Source organism: Heterocephalus glaber, unplaced genomic scaffold (assembly GCF_053883595.1).
Source record: "Heterocephalus glaber isolate CG9 unplaced genomic scaffold, H.glaber_assembly_v1.0 deba00001555, whole genome shotgun sequence".
NCBI lineage: Eukaryota > Metazoa > Chordata > Mammalia > Rodentia > Bathyergidae > Heterocephalus > Heterocephalus glaber.
In genome coordinates this window covers 5,371,875-5,382,618 of record NW_028258346.1, presented here as the reverse complement: position 1 = coordinate 5,382,618, position 10,744 = coordinate 5,371,875, and positions in this window count along the sequence as shown.

Here is a 10,744-nt window from a genome sequence, read left to right as displayed (position 1 = left end):
AATACATTTTAAAAGAATTCCTATTTTCCTGTATCAACAACTCCTCCCCCTACCTTATCAAATTAACTCATGCTAGAATCTCAAAGCCATCTTTTTTTCTTCCTGCAGCCCCACTCCAGCCAAGTTAAGGGTCTGTCCCCTCTTCTCCATTCCCAGAAGCAACTCCCTGACTCAGAGTCACTTCATCTCTCTTCTGTACAATTGCTACAGATAGCTAATTCTCTTTCTCGCTTCCAACTGTCCCCTCCACCTGTCCTTCCTACACATCATATGAAACCAGTGGGGTAATGATAGCAAAATGAAGGATTCAGGGCTAGGCAAGCACCTTGACCATACAGTGAGAGGAAACGAGGACTGAAGCAGAAGAGATTTTTTGAAAAATAGATGTAGGAGGAGAAAAAGAGAGAGAGGAAGATCTTGAAAGTCAAGGAGAGAAACAGAGAGAGTCCAAATGCTTAAGAGGGAAAAGGAGATATTTCTTTAGCTCTGATATATTCTACTTTCTTACCATTTATCTTTTTACCCTATCAATAAGAATAAATGATACTTAAATTTAAAGCCAAAAAACCCAAATGAGGTGGTTAGCCATGTTATTTTGGCTTTTAAAGTTAGTTGTATCTGTCAAAGGAATGGTCCTCAAAGGATTGGCAGAGTAGGAAGTAAACAGTGTCAAACAGATTATAAATCTAGATCCTAAGAATGTATTAAGGTATCTTTTGTGAAACAGTAATTACCACAGTATCAATCTCAACATAGCCTCCTTTACTAGGTTTTATGTATATTTATCCATAACTCTGAAGCCAAAACATCAGGTTTTATAAACTCAGGTAAACATTTAGACCATCTCAGAAAAAAGAAAAATCAAAGAGGTATTTCATGTAATAATATACACATTGCATCCTGGAAACAAAATATTTCTCATTTCACCACAGTTTAAAATCATTTGCAACCAAACCAAAAAAAATAGCAGAACAAGCCATTAAAAATTCCTGGGTACATTGAGTTTCAAAGCAAAGGTAATCAGCTTTTGGGAGGATTTATGTATTACAAAATGAAAGTATATTTATTTAGAGCAGGGGATCTCTTTTTGCCAGCTGTGGTTTCTAACCCATTAGTGAGTTGTGAAATCAATTTAGTGGGTCACAACCAACATTTTCTTTAATGAAATGAAATAAAAATTTTTTCAATGCTAGAGTACAGCAAAAGTCCTAAAGGTATTATTTCCATTAAAGTTTTATTTCTATAAATATATCTGTGTGTATGTGTACAGTGTATCACAATGTAAGAGCTATTTCTTCTTGGGTATTATGGCCCCCAAAAAAAGGCTGAAAAATGACTTAGGGCAGTAAAGTCTGCTATTTAAGAAAAATATTAAAGCAGAGAATTCATTAAATTGTACTCTCTTCCACTGTCCTACCCCATAGTTCAAAGAGCTGCTTGACAATGATATCCTGCCTTCTTTGCTCTACCTGCAGGTCAAGTCTAAACCAGTGGTTCTTAAAGTACTGTCTGTGGACCCCTGGAATCCTTAAGACCCTTTCCAGTGAGTCTGCAAGTTCAATGCTATTTTCATGATAAGACTAGAATTTTTTTATTTATTAATTTGTTGCTATGTTGGCATTTGCACTGGTGGAGCAAAAGCAAAAACAGATAAAGCTCCTGCGTAACATGGGTAAGACTCACACCAGCTGAGGCAGTTGCTCCAAATTTCACAAGCAGTCAGTGTATAAGCCACTGGAGGGTACCCTCAGATTTTTCTTAAAGTGCCAATTCACTTAAGAATGACAATGGAGAAAAAAAAGAATGACAGTGGAAAACAACAGTAAAAAAATTTTTTTGTTTTAATGTTGACCCTGGAGTACATAGCATCTTGATAATCTGTGTGAGGGAGTGAGAAAGTCTCCAAAAGACCTCAATATATGCTGGTTCTGATTTTGACTGAAGGAGAGTCATGCGTGTGATAATTTAAGTTGTAACCTAAACGAGTTGCCTTTTTATGCAACTCTGTTTTCACTTGAAAACAAACTATGGCTATTCAAATATGAGAATTTGGCACTCATTTTCCCTAAAATGAACAAAATGAGAATATCACTTCAAGGAAAACATTTGAAAGTATTTATTGCCAATAATAAAAGTCTAGCTTTCAAGTGAAAATGAGAGTTTGAGAGAACTTGACAGCATACCAATACTTAAAGAATTTATGATGAAATCAGCGGTGATATTAATGAAAGTGATTATTTGACACTGAAATGTGTCAACCTTTGGAAGACCTGCATCACTCAATGAATTGATGTTTTTCAAATGACCAAAGCACCAATATTTGACACCAGTACAAGGCAGGCAGTGAATTTTAATGCAATGGAGTACAGAAATCATTCATATAGTTTCAGGAATCCACCTTTGAGAAACTACTAGTTGTCGAGTTTTGGCCTCAAATCAAAAAAGAATGACCACAGTTATCTAAAAAGGATGTTAAAATACTCCCCTCTGTTCCAGTTACAGATTTGTGTGAGGCCAAATTTTCTTCATCTAACTTCAACCAAAACAATGTATCACATCAGATTGGATGCAAACGCAGACATGAAACCACAGCTGTTTTCCATTAAACCAGACATTAAAGAAACTTATAAAAATGTAAAACAACGCCACTCTCCTCCCTAATATTTTATTAAAATGTGTTATTTATATTATTATGTAATAGGCTTATGATTTTAATGAAGAAATAATTTATGATTTTTTTCTTAACTTTAACCCTAATACAACAAGCATCGATTAGATATAACCCATGTAAACAAAAGATCCCTGGGGCTTTTCAATCCTTTTTCAGAGTATGAAGAGGTCCTGAGACCAAAATGTTTGAAAACTATTTTCCTACCAAATACACTTTCCGATCTTCGATTCTTCTCTCAAAAATCACCAAATCTAAAACTATGAATTATGTTGAAACTCTGAGGCAATAATCAATTGGACTGCTTAAGAAAAGCTTATTAACAGGCATGTCTTGGGGATATTTAAAGTCATTTCTGGGTTTAAAAAATAAATTTCCTAACCAAAGGATATTAAGTGACTTGTCATATGGTAGGCAAAGATGACTTAGGGGCCAAAAAAGACCCTTAATGTTTTCTTCCCTGCTGATCTTGAGTCTAAAGTCTTCTCTTCTAATTACTATACTGTCAAATATAACCTTTACCCATCAATAGGAGCCACAGTTTTAATGTGACACTTCAACTGCTTTACCCTGCTTGAGGTACGTATTACATATGAGGCAAAATGCCCGCCATCGACAGCTCTTCTTGATGAAATGCCAGCAAGAGAACCAGGCACCCATGGCCCAGAACACCCTGGAGCAGACATTTGCCCACAGTGAAAGTTCCTATGAAATCAACATGACTTAATTACATTCATCACACTGAAGAATCAAGTTCTATGCCAATGATGTATGGCACTTGGAGCTTATTTTGCAAACATTAACTAATTAATCCGCAAAACATCCCTGAGAGGCAAGGCATAATGATATATGAGCTGACAACCTAATTATGTCTAATTATTCATAAGATTTCCCCCCTTCCAAGTGTTTTTCTATTGCCAGTTCAGGGAAGTGGGCCTGCTAAATTCTTAAATCAGATGTGGAAATCAACTATCTGTTATTCCATCCAGAATTCTCTTGCTAAAAGGCCCTCATACATCGTTGTGGAACAGATCAACCTATAAGTTTTCCACAGAGCAGCTCATAGAAACTCTAGAGCCCCAAACCTCAATCGAGTGCTGAATTCACACGACTACATCTTACATGCATCGTTCCTTTTTCCCCCCAAGTAATTTTGATTATGACCCCCAATTTCTTTGATCAGTCTTGCTGTACTGTCTTCTCTTCTTTCTCTGATACCTTTTCAATATAAAGACACTCAGAAGCATAAGCATCCATGCAGTTTCTTTCCTTCATTTTGTAATCAAAAGATCAAAGTTCCCTTCTCTGTGTTTCCTTCCCATTCTCTCTCTCTCTCTCTCTCTCTCTCTCTCTCTCTCTCTCTCTCTCAGATGCTTCTCACATTTCCTCCAGTTCTCATAGCCTCTTGTCTCATTCCATGTGAAATTCAATTATGTTTCTTCTGATAATTCAACCTTGGCTTCTAAATTTTATCTTCAGCAGCAAGTTGAACTGTCAAAGCACATGTCCTATGCTTAAGCACTTTGCTAGGGATATATGGTAACTTGGGATGTTACCACTTGTGAAAAAAGAAGATAAAATGATGTCTTAAAATGCACAGAGTATGTCCAAGGTGGAAAAGAAACAATTCTTAAGAGAGCTAATAACTCTAATACAGAGTTCTCTGGAGAAGCAGAACTAATAGGATGTGTATATGCATGCATTTCTCTGTGTGTGTGAGTGCACATGCATGTGTGTATTAGAGATAGAAAGATTTATTTTAAGGAATTGGCTCGTGATTGTGGGGCCTCGAAGTCTAAAAGCCACAGGACTTTAGAGGCCAGGAAGCCAGAGATTCTGGCTGGAGATTCAGTCAGTGTTGAGGTCTTGAGTCTGAAGGCCGTCCAGAGGCTGACTTCCCTCTTCCTGGGGAGACTCTCCGTCTTTGCTTTTAGGGCCTTTAACAGGTTGGATGAGATCCACCCACATTATGGAGGGTGATCAGATTTACTCAAAGTGTACTATTTAAATGTTAATCTCATCTAAAAAGTGACTTCTAGGCAATATCTAGACCAAACAGTGGGGTCCCACAGCCCAGCTATAGTGACCATTAAAATTACCCATCACAAAGGCCTACCTTCTTTTGTAAAACATTTAAGGTGATTGTATTTTTTTCATTGCTATAATTCTCCCACCTAACAAAGTACCTCTTCTTCTGGGTTTTTACTTACTGTTTACTTGATGGTAAAGTTAATGAATATGTGTTTCCAATAAAGTTGTGAGCTCAAGGGACAGTATTTCTCTGCATTCCCTGTAACTATGGCAATCATATAATCCAAATTTTCCAGTGCAGTGCTGATTTCAAGTGCTCTGTCCTGTTGTCAAATCACATGTCCTGATGTTTTGTTTCAGAAAACATAGTCATCATACCTCTAACAAGTAGTTGCAAGCTAAACATGGTCAATAAATCTCAACAAATACCTACTGATTGAAAAGGAATTTCCAGCTAGTGGATATTTGGTTTCAAATACAACAAAATGCAACTGGGGGAAATTACCATTTATTCCTGAGACACAAAATACAATCTGGTTCTTGTGTCTTAGATTTTCCATGTTGAGCTCTTAGGGTGTGGTTATAATGAATTGCTGAGCAAATATGAAGTAAGATGCTTGGTAATCAAGAATAAGATTAAACAGTGTTGAAATTTTTTCAGGGTGAGTGAATTTGCAGGTAATGTATCCAAGGAGGAGCTTGTAGAGAAAAGGAAGGACACAATTACAAAAATAAAAATCCCTGTTTATGGGTTTTCTGTGTCAGTAATAAAATTTTATGCCTTCAGGTGGAGGCTTAATAAACTTTTTACAACATCAGAAAACAGTAGACCCTAAGAATAAATACAACATTAAAAACTGTCTTTTTTCCAATAAGAATTACTTGGGGCTTTTCTGGACTGACCACTGATACTATTTTTCCTACTTCATAGTTTGATGTGATTTTTAAGAACTGCTGGTTTTTCCAAAATGATATCTCAAAAGAGTACAAATTATACCACTTGGAATTTTGATAGCCTTGGTGAAAATTTAAAATTATTATTTTTAAAGAGTGATGAGTTATCTCCAGGGAAGCCACAAAGTGCTTGAAACAAAAGCTTGCAGATAGTCAAAAAATTAGCAGGATTTAGTGTCCGCTTGGGTACAGTGGGTGAAGATATGGGAGGAAGAAAAATGTGGTAGGAGGCTGAAATTATGCTGATCTCATATTAGAGACAGAAAAATTAGGACAAAGAACCACTTTAGAATATTCAAGAGGAGTGAAGGTGCTGAGTGATATTGAACATGTTGAATTTAATTGAAACATGGAGATACCCTGTAAACAGCTGGAAATATGGAATAAAAATGCAGGTGAAAAATCAGAACCAGAGCTGAGCGGAGGTTTCCAGGATTTTTTTTTTTTTTTCATTACTGGGGATGGAACTCAGGGTGTGCTGAACTACATCTCCAGCCCTTTTTTATTTTTTATTTCGCTTAGGTTCTCACTAAGTGGCCCATCCTGGTCTCCAATTTGTGGTCCTCCTGCCTCAGTCTCCTGAGTAGCTGGGATTAGAGGCAGGCACCACCATACCTGGCTTCCAGGATCTTTATTATAGAATTTAAATAAAAGTCAAGCTATTGGGCACGGGATTTAGCTCAGTGGTTCCATCCCCTGCATCACAAGCACAAGGACCTGAGTACCAAAAAAAAAAAAAGAGAGAGAGAGAGAATACATCTACTGAAATTGTGGGCCAGGGTTGTAGCCCACTGGTGCCGCCATCTGCCTCCCAAGCGCAAGGTCCCGAGTTCAATCCCTAGTTCAAAAAAAAAAAAAAAAAAAGTCAAGCTATTGATCTCAATTATCCCTTTCCACCCCCACATCTTCTGCAAGCCACAGATTTACTCTTTCTGGACTCTAGCTGCATGCAATGATTTGCAGCCCCCTTCTGGGATGGGTCGTGCTCTCCCCTCAGTTGGCCTGCTGTTCTTCTTTCCCCATCCTGCATCCAGAAACCCACGTCCCAACTCCTATTCGATCTTCAGGTCTCACATTGGGTAGCACTTCCCTGACTTCCCTGTCACACACACATTCATACACACACTAGACACACACACGTGCATGCACGCACACACACACACACGCACTCCTGGTTACATTAGCCACCCTCCCATGATCTTTCAGAGTACCCAGCATTTACTTTCCCGCTGCCCTGTTAGAAGATCCCTGTTAGTTTATCCATCTGCCTACTCCACTTGAGCTCAAGGCTCCTCAGGGCAGAAATTGCATCTTCTTGTGCTTTAGTCTTTTTCTAACTCCATTACATATAGTAGTAAGCACTCAATAAAATGAATGAACTAATGAATTATCAAAGAGAGTTGAGTACAAGCAAGATCACATTGGATAAAGCTCTCTAAAGGCAGGCCAGAAAGAGAAGAGTGATAGTTGCTTACTTCAAATAACGATCTTGAAAGGGTTTGGAAGCATCAATTCCCTGTTGTATACGTGTATCTTGTGGAATGAATGTTGAGATTTTGGTGTTGCATTCTGACGTGTTTTTTCTTCCAAGACAAGTAAGACAAAGCACACCCATGTGAGTGTTTCCCAGAACCTGGAAGAACTATTCTCCAGGGTTGCCACTGGGGAAAGAGGTGGGACCTCAGACCAGAAGTGAACTGAGGGCTGGACTCAGATAGGAGGAAGGGAAAGGTTAATGTTCTTCTGCTGGTCTGGACCTGTGCTTTTCCAAAACTCACCCGCTAGATGAATGTGCCTGTTGAGCACTTGGAATGTACTGGTCTTAATTGAAACATGCTCCAAGCATGAAGTTCATACCAGATTTCAAACAGTATAAAAAATTAGTAGTTTTTATATTGATTACATGTTGATATATTTTAGATATAGTAGCTAAAATAAAACTCATCATTAAAATTAATTCACCTATTTCTTTTTGCCTTTTTTACATGGCTACTGAAACATTTAAAATTTTGTGTGTGTCTAGCATTACATTTCTAGTGGACAGCTCTGGTCTAGACTTAAACAAGGTCTAGACATCTCTGAATGTCTTCCTAAGTGGACTGTAAAGTCAGCAAATAGAACAAGCCTGAAATCTAGAGGACTAAGCCACTCCTTGTAAAGGAAGAATGATTTATGAGCAGCTCTGTCTTGTTTGCATCATTAAGTAAGGTTTTCTTTCTAGTGCTGCTATGAGCTGGTCACTGTGCTAGGTATTGGGGCTGCAAGAAAAGCCAGGTGGAGGTAATCCTGCCTTCATCGATCTTGTTATCTAGCTACATGATTCAGTCCCTCTCCCCACAAAGACATTTGCCTTCCATTACTGCCTCATTGGAGGAAAAAGCACCAGGGTAGGAAGCACAACATACATGATTATTATTTGTATGGTTCATGGGTTAAAGACTTGGTCCCTGAGGTGACACTATGGAGAGGGGGCAGAGCCTTTGAGAGATGTGGCCTATTGGGAGGTCTTGAGGGCAATGGATTGTGCCCCTTAAGGGGACCCTGGGGTTCTCACCCTTCCTCTTTCTCTTTGCTCTCTAACTCGTGGTATAAGCAGTTTTGCTCACACACCTGCTCCTGCCACGTGTGCTGCCTCACCACAGGCCTGAGAGCAATGGCTCAATCAATCAGGGACTGGATCCTCCAAAACCATAAGCCAAAATCAGACTTTTCTTTTTATAAGTTAATTATTCTGGGTATTTGGTAAAAGTAATAAAAGCCAGCCAACACATTATTTTTATTTGTTTTTTATTGTGATGAAATGTGTGTTTACTCTGTGTCAGGCATAGCTAAGCACTTCTAATTCTATGTAATCTTCATGAATCACCCTACAAAGCAGAAATATTATTATTCCTATAAAGAGGAGGAAATTGGGACTTGGGGAAAAACTTTCCCAAGGTCAAAGGCTGATCAGAGACAGAACACACGTTACCAGAATTTTCCCTGCTGTCCTTTTCATCTAAGACACACTAGTGCTGTAGAGGTAGAGAAGGAGGGAAAACACGATAAAAATGACATGAACTCAGTGCAGATGAAGCCCTCGTCTGCCAGAATGCTGAGTGCCAAAGCCAACCACCATGAACTACACCATCTTTCCATGCAGAGAAGCATAGTACCACTCCAGTGAAATTTAGTACCTTCTAAGAGTCTTTCTGTGTTCCTTTAAGTACAAGGGAAAACAAAATTGTTTGCTATAATGTGAAGAAGATACAGTTTTAATAGACTCCCACTTCCATGTTGGAAACTTTCTAAATGACCACCTAGACCAAACTTCTCAATTCATAGAAGAGAAAACAAGGCCCAGAGAGGTAAAGGGCCTTGCCCAGGGCCACACAGCTGGTTTGCAGCAGAGCCAGCACCGAAGCACCTGCAGCATCTCACAGCATGTGACTGTGTTCACAGCCCTCCCGGAACAGAAAGGTGGCCTGGGGACATTCAGGGCAGCCTGTGATGGGAGAAAGGGGTGGAAGGCTGCCCTATTGGGTCACAGCTTCCATCACGTCCCCAGCACACTTGTGCAGAACTCAAAGTGGTCACAGCACTGAAAGAGAATTACCAGGACTCGCAGTCTCCACCATCTCAGACCCTCTGGTGCTGTGTCCAGAGAAAGAAGACAAACGAGTGCTTCTGGGTGAGATAACATTTGTGTCCACAGACTGAGTGAAGCAGACTGTCCTCATTAATACAAATGGACCCGATCGATCTATTGAAGACCCAAACAGAACAAAAAGGTCTAAGAAGATGGAATTCCTCCTGCCTGACTGCTTGAGCCAGGACATTGGTCTTTTCCTGCCTTCAGAGTTGAACTGAAAAAAACAGCTCTTCTTGGATCTTAAGCCTGCCTGCCCTCGAGCTGTCCTGGTTCTCAGACCTTGAGACTTAGGCTAAAAGTATACCACTGGATCTTCCAGACTCCAGCTTGCTAACCGTAGGTCTCAGGACTTCTCAGCCTCTGTAATAATGTGGGCCAATTCTTTATAATAAATGGATTTCCCTATCTACCTACCTATCTATCTGTCTATTATCTATCTGTCTGTCTATTTTCTGTCTGTATCATTGATCCTTTTGGCTCTGCTTCTCTAGAAAACCCCAACTAATACACCCACTCCCTAGACCAATGAGGGCGAGCCTTTTAGAACTTTCAATGATACAAACAGCCTGCTGTGGCACGTGTGCCCATAGGTCAGCTACCAGTGCCCTAGACTGTCTTAATTGAGTAGCAGAAGCCCTGACTCCAGCACAAACCAGCAGTGAATATTAAATAAGTAATTTAGCTTCTCTGAGTTGAACTGTTCGCTTTTTTAAAATGCAAATGTTAAAAATGCAAATGTTCTGCCTACTTCATAATGCTTTAGTGAGGATCATATGAAATAACGGGACTTAGGGTATTTGTAACTCATGACCTAGAGGGGAGAGGTAGGACTCTCTACAATGCATGTAATGACCTCTTGACTGAATCTATGACTATTTGCCAGATCTATATTTCTCACTCCAGGACATTTTTTATTTAGCATTTGCAGTCAAAATATGTCATCACCTTAAATATTTTATTTCTAAAATTAAATTTCTCATCTCATCTCCCTCAATACTTTCTTAAGTTTAAGACCAGCCTTATTAGTAACAAATCTACTTTGTGGTAAGATTGGAGGAACAACCCCGTACCCCATCTGCCCAGAGTCTTTCCATGACAGAACTATTCCTTTGGGGTAAGAACTGTTACCGAGAGAATCCACTTAGAAAGCAAATAATCACAGAAGGAGCTCTATCGTGTCAATACCTTGGTGTGGATGCATTCCCAAATGCTTCTTTGAAAGTAGACAGCAAAGGAACAAGAAATGAGATGCTGTGATATGGCAGAAGAGGAGGCAGCTGGGCGATGTTGGCACTGTCTGGGGAGGATTGGCTGGGATGGGATCCAGCGTCCGGAAGCCTCCCTACATACAAATCAGTAAAGCCAAATGGGACAGGGTGTAGGGGGAATAGAGAAAGGCTTTGAAAGAAGTCAAAAAAAGGTCAGAGTCTGAAAGGGTGTGGGTGTGGGCACTGGTGTAA